The sequence below is a fragment of the Falco cherrug genome, chromosome 15 (genome assembly GCF_023634085.1).
Source record: "Falco cherrug isolate bFalChe1 chromosome 15, bFalChe1.pri, whole genome shotgun sequence".
NCBI classification, from domain to species: domain Eukaryota; kingdom Metazoa; phylum Chordata; class Aves; order Falconiformes; family Falconidae; genus Falco; species Falco cherrug.
The window spans coordinates 3,374,743-3,386,780 of record NC_073711.1 but is presented as its reverse complement, the minus strand read 5'-3'; the positions used below and the strand labels follow the sequence as shown (position 1 = coordinate 3,386,780).

Genomic DNA, 12,038 nt, shown 5'->3' with positions numbered 1-12,038 from the left:
GCCCTGTGACTGAAGTATATGGTTACTCACAGTGGAGCAAAGTTTCCCCTAGGATATATTGTGCAGGCAACATCTACCTGTTTTAATACACAACTTGCCCTAAAGTTCTCCTTACTGAACCTGCTGTAAGGCCTGTTGGAGTGACGGCCCAGAAACTGAAGACAGCGGCAGTTTACCGGGTCGTGGCAATGTGGCCAACATCTCAGCCAGTTCGCTGCTTTAAAATGGGTGAGAAAAGAACATGGCCATAGCAAAAAAGGTCCTTGCCAGTCACCCGGCTGTTGGCCACACAGTTTTTGAATCACAGGTGGTACAACAGAGGTGGGCAAAGCTGTGGGTACGGTAAGGATGTGTGAGGTGAAGCCCTTGGTGCTGAGCACCTCTTGCTGTTCAACCAGATGTTTACCTAGAACTGAAGGAAAGCTGTGATCGCCCTGGTGAAGCTGACGTAGGTTTCTTTACCCATTGAGTAAATCCATAGACAAAGAAAATGAACTAATTATTTTTAAAAAGACCCACCTAGGTGATAAAATTTAACTTCCCATTCTTTCCAAGAGCTGCTCTGGTAGTTTGTCGTTCTTCCCAAGGGCTCCGTGCCTCTTCCCCAGCCTTGGGGCAGGTTGGGGCAGAGCATCTCTGACCCTACCGGTGGGTGACTGTGAAGCTGCTCCCTGGTGCAGACTGGGTCGGTGTGGATGTGGCCATCTGTTCTGAAAGCGTCAGAAGTACTACGGCTCTGTACGGGTGAGCTGAAGCACCTCCGAAGGGTTCTGGAGTGGAGCCCAGTGTGCCGCCGAGGTGTAAGAACGATACAATCTACACAGCAGCTAGGGCTAGTTAGGGAAAAGTTTGATGTGAGCAGAGGGTTACCTAAACCCTGGTGGTTTTGTCCACGGAAAAGTGAGTGTTGCATGCCTGGGAGGTGCGTACGTGAGTCTCTGAACCTTTCTGTGCGCGTTGCCTCAAGTGCAAAGTTGACACCTGTGGTCAAGGCCCATCGGTCATGCACATTGACACTGTCTTTCTGAAGAGAAGCGGGAACAACATAAGAAAATGATCACACAACTGAGAATACATATTTGTCCTATAAAGGAAGCTCTCTCAGACCTTCCAGATGCCTAGGCATCCGTCTAGATTAATGTCTGTGGATCTCAAAATCTTGGACTGTCGTCACAAAAGGCACTATAAAAAGGTTGGGAATGGGAGACCTTACTGTAAGACCTATGGATAATTGCCTGGCTCCCTTACGCCGTATGAAGGAAGGATACTTCACATGGGCACTGCAATTACCTACTACACAAATGGAAAATGAAATTGCAACTTTGTGTGCAATTGTCAAGATGACACCCAAACTACAGGCTATCTAGCAGAACTGCAGCCCTCTTCTCTGGAAGAAAAACTTGCATTATTCTTTCTGGAAACAATAGATTTGAAGACGTTCATCTTTTTAAATGTGGCCTTTCAAGGTGTCCTCTGAAAGACGATGATCTGCTAAGTGTTTGCACCGGTTTCTGCAGCTTTCAATCTGACAGACAGAGAAGTCTCATCACCTGCAGACCTCCCAGGGCTTTAGTGTGAAGCTGAAATTCAGATTGAGTTTAAACAGAGACTGAGCTGACGAGCAGATACAGGGCTTAAATACAGGTGATGCGATGCCTTAGAGAATGAATGGAGTGGTCCTCTGCTCTTAGGATGGACTCTGAACAAGTGGGTTTTTCCCCTTTTTGACTATTCTTAATCAAACTGAGGGCAAGAAGGAGAAAAAGTGAGCACACAGCACTGCACTCCCTGGAGGGGGAGTTTGTAGGTTACGGTGGAGACTGAGGAGGTGGCCCTGTCTTCTTGCAGTTGGAGACAAGAGGAAAAGCGTATCTGTCAATGCATCTTCTGGAAGGTAAAAATAAATAAATAAATCGCAGAGAGATTATGAATTACAAATTAAAAAAAAAAAAAAAATAAAGAAGCACCTCGGTTGTAGTCACTCACCATAAAAAAAGTCCTTTAATTTTAACTTTAGTCTGAATTTTGGGGAAGATGATGACGATGCAAGAAGTATATTTTATCTGTACTTAGAGTCATGTTTCTTTGTGGGTTTGATAGTAAATATTTTGCCTTAAGAAAGCAGCTAAATTGGTTTGCACAGGTGTAAAGCTTTTCTTTTATTAATATTTAAATAAATGGGGCACTGTCACAGAATTGCAATTTAGTATTTTTTTTAATCGGTCTTCGTTGAATTGGAAAGTGTTTATTCCATTAGGAGGCTATAAAAAAAAAATTTATCCTTAAAATAAATTAATAAAAATCTCTTATGAAAAAGCTGAAATTAAGTGGAATGTTTCCAGAAAAATCATGTGTTATTATGATTTTTTTCTAAAATGTGTGTAAAATAGTCCTGTCTTCCAAAAAGATGCTTGAAGTTGTTTGGATAGAGTTGGCATCTGCCAGAGTAGAGTCACACGTAAGATAACATGATTGACCATTTTTGGCATAGGATGGTCTAAATTGGCTCATCTGTTGGCTGTCAGTCTCTTCTGAATTAGATCCAACTCTTTGTAGGCACGTTTCCATCTGGTTAAGTTTAGGACTCAAGCTGTTTATATATTTAAAAAAAAAAAAAAAAAAGGAAAAGAAAAAACAGTATTTTGTACCAATAACAATCTCTGGAAAAAGATTTTTGCTTATGTTCCTAATGCATTTCAAAACCATTTGGTTTTCTTTACTGGTCAAAATAACCTTTTAAAGAGTGAAAGAAGATGTGCCCATGTATTATGTTAAGACCCTTGAAACATGCAAATAAAATGGAAAGAAATTAAAATTTTTATACATACATATTTAAATATATGTATATATGCATGCATATAATTCTATAATATGCTATTCTTACAAATTGGAAAACCAGATTTTAAGTCTGCTAATATTTTAACTCTGTGCATTAGGAAAGTAGGATGAATGCATGCTATTACATTCTCATTGAGTCTTCCTAAGACTGGCCTTGCATTATTTTTATTCTGAATATCAGCCATCTGGCACTGTGTTCCACAGTATTTAGTGCCACAAATAATAATGAAAAACATGGTAATATTTCATGATACTTTAACGTAAAAATGTAAGACAGAGGGTATAAAGCTTTGGGCCTATAATCTTAAAGCTGCCAAAGCATGTTGTTCCCTCTGCCCTTGTTTTCCATAAATGATTCTTTGATTGGAGACAGCAGTGGTAATAGGAAAGTCATTGGCTAATGCACGTTAATGAAGCTGCGTTCCTTGTAGTTAACGATCAGCTACAGTCCTGAAGAAAAATGGGTAGGAAAAGAGCCAAGATTTATACCTTTCTGCTCCAGTAGACGCGGGCCCATCCAAGACACATGAGAAAATGGCATTTGACTTCAGATAGACCGGAGAGGGCTCTGTCTTTTCCATCAGTCAAGCCCTGTAGAAACGCTTGAACTTTAAAACAGCTTTTTCCTTCTGTCTCCCCACATCAAAATCGATGACGAGACTGTTGCATATTCAGCAAAACTGTTGTTCTCAAAGTAGTTAAGTTGCATAATTAGATGGGGCTTAAAGGAGGTGAGGGCTGAACCGCAGTGATTCTGCAGGCTGATGCAGAGGTGAATCTCAAGCTGACTCCTGAACTTAGCAGCGTCCAGTGCTTCAGGAAAATAGTCTAAGGACGTTTAGGTTCAAAGGAAGCGAGCCTTTCCGTCAACACTCATTTCAAAGAACACTTCTGCTGGCAAGATGAATTTACCTTTGCGTATTTCTCGAGGGTTGGATTCATTTCTGAAGAGTGGCCAAGCAGCAACTGGGATGGCAAGACCCACATGGCCATGTTACGCCGCTGCCCTGCCTGCATTAAAACCAACCCTGTTCATCAGCGCTGCTCCCTGTAACCCCTGCTCGCTACTGGAGCGTCCGCTACACTTGAAGCAAGAGCATAGAGCAGAAGGTGCCTGCAGGCACAAGGAGCTTCATGTTTCCTGAGGAAATGCAGTAATTTATTAACACCCTGTAAGTAACAGCTCCATCACCAGTAAACAGGACTGGGCTTTCTTCTGTTTTCCTGCTGACCACCCCAAACAGACAGCAGCATAACGTGAAGGATGGCAATGCTAAACCAGCTTTGCATGTCCACCTGTTACCGCGGAGTCCTCACAGCTCCTTTGGCTCTGCTGTCTCCACCCAGGGGTTTAGGTGCCGGCCAGCTTGGGCAGAGCAGCAGCTGGGTTTGGACCGTGGGCTGTCCAGAGCCACCGACTGCATCTCTGCAGTTCCCCAGTCAGTGCCCGCAGCAGAGGTGACTGACCTCATCTGGGTGGTCACTGGATTTACTGCACGTGGGTGGATCAAATCTGTAATGAATCCGCAGGGGGTCTGAGTCTTCCCAGGCGCGTGCTGGACCAAGGGTCAATGCCTGAGCAGTGCATTAGGTGTGCGCAGGCAGCGTGGGGCTCACTGCACCTGTGCTGAAATTCTGTGCAGAAGTGCAGGAGCCTTCCACCCAGGGAGGCAACCCCACCTCCCCATCCAATCTCACATTCATCCATCCGACTGTGTCCCCACCTGGGGCTCAAGGACACGGGAGTGCAGCCGGGGCTCCGGGACCCTGATGCGGAGGCGGTGGGGGGTTCAGCCGGGGAGCAGCTGTGCTGCTGCACTGGGTGCGTGGCCTCCGAAGCTGCCTTCATGATCTCCATCCCTCTTTCCTTCCCCTCAGCTTTCTACTTTGACGTTCCCTGATCCTTTTGCCTTCTCCAGGTTTTGTTCTAACCTGTACTCTGGCACACTGCAAATACACCAGACTGTTCATGGGCCTTTTTTGTTGTTGCTTGGTGTTTCTTTTTTTTTCTTCTTCTTCTTCTTTTTTTTTTTTTTTGCTCCTCCCCCCTGTTAATCCAGTAGCCTCCCCTGAAGTGGCCAAGGCTGTTAGTCCTGCCAGGGAAATGAGAGAACACAGAGCCTTCTGTCCGCAGAGCATTCCTCTTGGCCGAGGCACAAATGTGTGCTTTTATTTCCTCCTGTTCAGAAGCCACCAATAATGAGGTGTTTGGCCAGGGAAACATGGTGAGACAAATGCACAATTTAAACAAAGATTTTCAATTTGAAGTTGAAATGTTGGGAGGAAGGTGGGGGGAAATGGAGAAATAGATCGGGACTGATCTGGGGGATCAGAGCCTGACAGCAGCACAGCTGTAATGTAGTGGGCCATGGGAGCCTCACAGGCTGTGAACCTGCCAGAATGTTCTGACTCGGATTTAGCCATGTGAAGGGGTTGCAAGGGAGGGTTGGGTTGTTTTGGGTGGAGGGGCCTAACCGTGGAGCAAGGAGCAGATCAGGGAATGGAGATGCCTGGGAAACTAACCTGGGACCCTCCTCGCCTTCCTTCCTTCCTTCTGTCGCCCTGTCAGGCACACTGGGAATGTGTCTCGCCCAGAGAGGTCACCAGCAGCCTTGAGTTTGTGCTGCATGTTCCAGAACCATCACCGGCAGGGCAAAGGGAAGGTACAGACCAAATGGCCGCACTGTTCCTCCGCTCCCCTTGGAGAGCGCGCGGTGGGGGGGGGATGCAGGACAGGAGTGTTGAGGGAGCCTTTCTGCAGCCACTGGGGTTCCTAACGAACAACAGCTCCGGGTTTCCATGTGGTTTTGACCAGGCTTTAAGGCTTGCCAGGCACGACAGACAGGAAAGGAGAAATTCCGTATGTGACCGTTAGCGATTCCAGCGTTGGTTCTCCTTCAGGAATTGCCTCAGCCTCAGTAAGAATGAATCACTGTTTGCAGGCTCAGCATTATTTCCCGCAGCACACGGTTCTGAATCGCACTTCAGGGCCTGGGGAGGAGGGAGGGAGGAGGCAGGGTGAGTCCCTCGCCCACCTGAACCAGAGCCCCCCGCCACATCGAGTGCCTCCTGCTCTGACCGTTACCCCGGTCTGCTTCAGACGTTGATCCTGAAAGGCGGGCGGACCGGGGCAAGAAATCCTCTCCGGCCCTTTGCGGTAGTGTGGGATAAGGAGGGTGATGTCTCCTGTTGTCCTGGTGCCTTTTGCTTTGGGTTTTTAAGGTTCGTAACATCTGGGCAGCTTTCTGCTTGAACGACTGTTTTCCAGGCTTACTCAAGAGTCTCGGGTCGGAGATCTTTGAAAACCACATTCACGTCGTGCTCGTGCCATGGGCAAACTGGAATCCCCCCACAAACCTCGGCCTTTGTCTCTGGTACTGCTCAGCAGAGGGGCTGCCTGCGTCGGGCTGCACCAGGTGAGGGGTTTAGCCCTTACTGTGTATGCCTCAGCAAGGCTCCCATGTGTCAGGAAAAGAAGGAAGGATCAGGAAATAGGTGCTTGGAGAACTGGAAACCACCGTGGCCTATTGCCATAATCCGGGTTCTGCTATTTCAGACCCTGTTTCCTGCTTCCGAGGCAGACAAGCAGGCATAGGCTCCCGGCGTACGGATGTGTCGAGGCGCACGGATTTTGTGTGAAGACAGCTGGGAGGATGGGACAGATGTAAATGTCTGATCTGCTCCGTCTTACAGGTTGTAGTGAATGATTACGATGCACGTTGCAGCTGCACTGTATTGGGGAGGTCAGGAGGGCAGCGAGGGTGCGCGGCAGGGCAGAGCGAGGTGCTGGCTGGCATCACAATCGCTCCTCGCTCGCGGTTGTGTTGATCTCCTCCTGCCAAAAGGAGTTTTCTTAGCACCTTGTTCTCGCACCTGTGAGTCTCTTTTCTTTGACAGTCTGGAAAATTAATACCCAGCCAAGGTGGGTAGCTGCGCTTCCATCATGTCAATGCACTTTTTGCATCTGTTTGTGGCACTACATAAAAAGATCACAGTGCACAGACTATTAATTTTTAAGATTGCCCAACATGCTGCACAGAATTTTATGCTGCTGATCGATTAGTATTGTGGTAGTTTTGTAACTGAAGTACCTTAAATGAGTAGCGTGTGGGTAAGTGAAACTAAAGGTGCTATATCGTATCATAGCTACAAGGATAATCTTTGAGCCTTATGTTTGTGTTCTCTCTAAAAGATAGCATTTAAATAAATACTTGGGTTGTCGTCTTCTAAACTGGATCCAGGTGCAAGGCTTATTTAATTGAATGTATCTTTTCCTCTCCACGACAGCTCTCCCCATGCTTACGTCTAATCTGATCTGTGTGATTATATTCCGCTGATTGCTGTAGCTGCCAGTCTCCCTGCACACAGCACCGCTGCCGTCTCCTTCCCAAAGGCATCAGGACGAGTTGGGTAGGTCTGACAAACTTGGTGTCAGTGCCCCGGTGCTTCTAGTCGTGTAATTCCCACTCGCCGCGGGGTGTGGCGAGGTCCCTTTGCAGAGGAGCCTCCAGATTTGGTGGTGTGCCTTTGGTGGTGGTTTTGAAAGGAAGAGCCTGTATGGGAGCGTGCTGCGGGCAGAGGGATGGAGGGCAAAACCTCCCCTGAGTTCATGAAATTTTGAAAGCGGTTAACGAACACCATCCAAATGTGTTTATTTTACTGAGCGCTGCCTGGTGCACCTCACTTGACCCCCAATTAATTACTCATAATACTTGAATCTTTCTGTCAAGAAAACGGTGTGTGTGCACAAACCACAACACAACGTTGTGGTGAAGATCACAAATGCGCAGAGGTCTGGGAACTAAATGGTGTGATTTCCACGGCAAGTGGCGATGGTGGAGAGGACAACCATAGCAGGATAGGACCGGGAGGTGGTACCATTGTGGCAGCGACTCGCTCCGTGGCCTTAGTTGAGTCCCTTAACTGCTTGCCTCTGCTTCTGCAGCGGGGCAGAACACTTCAACGATGTGCCCTGCTGCTGCAGTGAGAATGAATTATTTATTCGCACGTGATGTGTGGCATATCTCGGCTACCACCGTTAACAAAGAACAAATGAGATTAGTTGCTTATTTTGCAATACTGGAAGTTGATGTAGAACGCATTCCGAATGCAGAGCGCGTTACATGAGTTGCCGGACGCAATTCCCGTTTTATTACTGCATATACACATGGGGCTCTCCGGTGCTGGGAGAACAAGGGCTAAAGCGCTCGATACTTTAGAATTTTAGTTACACTATTACCTAACGAACTTTTTAGACTGTGTTGTGTTGGCTAGGATGAGGAACTGATAGGATTTTGTGTAAGCTCAAGTGGTAACGTAAGAGTAGGACCCTCTCTTAGATTTATCACCGTGAATTTAATTAAACCGAAAGGCTATTCCTCATCTTGCTTTCCTTCGGTGCGGTTACACTGCGGGTGCCTGGCGTGCCTTCTGTTTGCTGCACAATTCCGCGGACTCAGGAGCTGCCCCGCTGACACTTCCCGCTGGCCCGCGGGTGCGGGTGCCACGGTGCGGCGGGGCCGCCCTGCCCGGGGTCCTGCGCGCAGCGGGGGGGTGCCCGGCTGCAGCCCGTCCCCCGCCTCGCCCGCTCCCTCGCCCCCTGCTCGGCAGGAGGCAGCGCCGGGTGCGTCCCTGTCTCTCCCCGGTGCCCGGCACCGCGGCGGGCCCTGGGCACCGTGAGGCGAGGCGGGCGAGGCGGCCGCGGCCCCTCACAGACACCTGACGGTAAGGCGCAGCGCTAGTAACGCGCCGTGGAGCCCGCGGGGGGCCGCGGCCCCTGCCCCCGCCCCAGCCCCCGTTCGCTCCTGGCACCGGCCGCGCTCGGCGGGGTTAAGCCGTGCGGCCCGGGAGGCGGTTCCAGCGCGGTGCGCGGGGTGGGGGCCGGCAGCCCCGCCGCCCCATCGCAGCCCGGCCGCCTCGCCCTCCTGCCGGCGCCCATCTTCCCCCGCCCCCGCCCGGGAGAGCTGCCCCGCGGCTGCCCCTCCTCCGGGCCGGGGTGCGGGGCCGGGAGCTGCCCCGGGCCGGCGGCAGGTGAGGCCACCCCGCCCCGCTCCGCCCCGCGGGGTCCGGGCCCGCGGCCGCGCGCCCTTTATGCCCGGTGGCGGCGCGGCGCGCTCCCGCGGCGGGACACACGGACACACACGCACACACGCGCGCGGGCGGGCGCCGGTCCCGCGGCTGAGGGAACAATGGCAGCGGCCCGGCACCTCCTCAGTGGGCACGGCCGGCCGGGGTGGGGGCGGCGGCGGCGGGGAGGGAGCGGCCGCGGCGGCGGCGGCGGCGGCGGCGGCGAGGCGGGAGCCGCCCCCCCCCCCCAGTCCCTCCGCAGGGAGCGCGGGGCCGGTGCGCGCCGCGGGGGGCCCGGCCGTGAGGCGCCGCGGCTGCGGGCCGGGAGCGCTGGCTCCGCCGGGGGCCCTGCGGCGGCGGGGGAGGGGCGGGGGCCGGCGCGCGCGGGGGGAGGGGCGGGGGCCGGCGCGCGCGGGGCGGGCGGGCGGGCGGGCGGGCGCGTCCACCTGCGCGCGCCGGGGCCCCGGGCGCATGGAGCAGCGCTGAGGCGCCGCAGCCGCCGACTCCGCCGGGCGGGCGGGGGGACCCGCCGGCCCCGCGCGGCCGCCTCCCTTCCCTCGCGGGCCCGGCGCTGAGGTGAGTCCCGCCGCGGCGGCGCTTCCCCCCCGCCCCCGCACACACCGCGGCGGGGGGGCGCGGCGTGAGGCGATGAGGAGGCTGAGGAGGCCGGGGCGGGGGGTGCTGGCGATGCCGGCCTGCGCGGCGGCGCGGCGGCCTGCGGGGAAGTTGCGCGGCGGCGGAAGGAGCGGAGCGGCCGGTGTGTGTGGTGTGAGGGGGGGGGGCGGCGGCCTCGGCCCGGCAAGTTGCCGCCTCACCCCCCCGGCTCCCGCTCCGTGTCCCCCCGGGCAGGTGCCGCGCTGGGTGGGGGCGCCGCCCCACCGGGCCCTGGGGGCAGCGCGGCCCCCCCGGCCCCCAGCGGGGCTCCCCCCCCCCCCCCCCCTCACGGCGGGGTTTATTTACAGCGAGGGGAGCGGGGGGTGCAGGCACTTCAGCCTCGGCCAGAACAAAAAAAAAAAAAAAAGAGGGGGGGGATGGGATTTTTAAAAAAAAATATTAAAAAAAATCCCCTACCCTGGAAGTAACTGTCATTCCGCGTATTAAACTAGAAAACTGGCTAATCAAATAAAACTGGCTCATTGTCTGAAACTCTATCCCAGCGAAAAATGCGGCTGTGAATATAATTAACCATCTGTCTGGCGAGCGGCGGCGAATCGGGCTCGTGCGGGTTTTATTCCGGGCTCTTTAATTCCCGCACCGCTCGCGCGGCCGTGCAGCGGCGGCAATGTGTTTTGCTTACTAAGTGTAGGATGTGACCTGTGTGTGTGTGTGTGCGCGGAGGATGCTCAGCCGGGGGGGGGGGGGGGGGAAGATAATGAAATCCTCGCCTCCGAGATGAACCGTGCTGCTGGCGAGCCGTGCGGCTGGTGATGGATTAACCCAAACAAGCTGATGGGACTGGCGGTGGAAGGGAAGGTGACGTGCTTTCTCTCGGTGATGCTCCCCCGCGTTCCGCCTCCCGCTCGGAACGGGCGCAGGATGGGTGCGTATTTGGGGAATCCATGGGTGGGTGTCATGGGTGGATGCGTGCGGCCGGAGAGCAGCGGCGCGCCTGTGCGAGCCAGGGCCTGAACGAGCCTCTTGCGTGAAAACAAAACGGCTCCGTGGCTCTTAAACCTTCCCGGAGGTTTTTCCTCCGCGTTTGCTCGGCCCTTCGGCCGGGTTCGCCCCAAACCCCCGCGCAACCACCAACATCCTGGTACTCGGCGGTGCCTTCTCGTGCTGGAGGTACCTGCTGTTAGCGCTGAGCAGCCTGGTAATGCAGTAACCACAGTGCCCACACCAAAGGGTCTGCTGGAAAGTGAATTGTGCCTGTGCCTGCACACACGCTCCTGCTTGTTGTTTTTTCTTTTTTATTATTATTATTATTTATTTTATTACTTTAGGTATGGCAAGGATACAGAAACTAAAAAAAAAATAACAGCAGGGCTCAAGCAGGTAGGACGCAATTTAAACTCACTTCAGCTAATACCCCGTGCAAGGCTGGGTTTGTTAAGGTATGTGAACTGTGCATAAGGCAGCAGTCGTTAGTGAATCACTTCTTAAAAACAAATACTTGACAAAAGAACCAGACCTGCTAAATGGATAACAATTATGTAAGCCCATAGTAGGTTTTGATGTATGTCAAGTCTGTTAAATAAATCAACCTGTTCAGTGAATAAATCTGCTATGCACCAATGCTTTTTTTTTTTTTTTTAAGAGAATAAACCTGGCTGTGTATTTAAGATGTTTCTACTGAGCATGTGAGTGTTGCAGCCAAGCCCCGTAGCTGCCAGTGACACAAGACAAATCCATGGGGAGGGTGGGGTGCAGGAGCATGGGGAGAGAGGGGGCACACCAGATAATAAGACGGATATTAAAAATACACAAAGATGTGCATAAGGATTCCTAGTGATAAAATTCTCGCTGATCCATGTCTTGATGGAGTATTTGCTTTGCAGCGGCAATGGCCCATACAAAGCTACATTGATTTAGCTTTCTCTGTTCACGATGGCAGTTCTGGTGAATAATTATTTTCCCAAAAGCCCTAACCAAGGGAAGAAAGAGAGTCCCTGCTTGGCCTACACAGTAGTACAGTATCTTTGAAAGCGCGTATCCGGCTGCAAATAAAGAGAGCCAGTTCAAGTGTTACTACACTCAGCAGAAATAAAAGAAAGGCAGAAAAGGGGAGCAACCGGCCGGCTTCCCTGTGTGCCTTGTCCTCCTTTCCCTCTCTGCACCTCACCCGGCGCTTTGCTTTGGGGGGTGGGGAGGGGGGATTTTTGTGATTTTGTTTTTCCTTTTCTGTGTTTGCTGTCGCTTTTTGGAGGCGAGGCTCTGGCAGCCCACTTAAACATTGAGTTCTGAACGATGAGGAGCCCCTTTTCGATAAAAAGGGGGGGGGGGAAGAAAAGAGGGAAAAAAAAAAAAAGGGAAAAGATTGTGGCCAGTGGGTTTTAACTTCTGTAGCTGGTACAAGGCAGTGTGTCTGCGTGGGGTAGCACTTTGATGGTGTCCTCTTTTGAAGTGGTTACGCCTCGTGGATGTTTTTGTGATCGATCACACGCGTATCTTTTTCCTGCCTCTGGAAAGAAATG

General features: G+C 52.2%; 1 protein-coding gene across 1 annotated transcript in view; it reads left to right on the top strand.

The window, feature by feature from the left end:
• Positions 1 to 9,353: 9,353 nt before the first annotated feature.
• The window catches only part of NEXMIF (neurite extension and migration factor), a 173,074-nt gene continuing 170,389 nt past the window's right edge, over positions 9,354 to 12,038 (top strand). The window contains exon 1 of the mRNA XM_055727650.1: positions 9,354 to 9,480. The gene's annotated coding sequence lies outside the window, so the exon portion shown is untranslated. The remainder of the gene's footprint in view (positions 9,481 to 12,038) is intronic.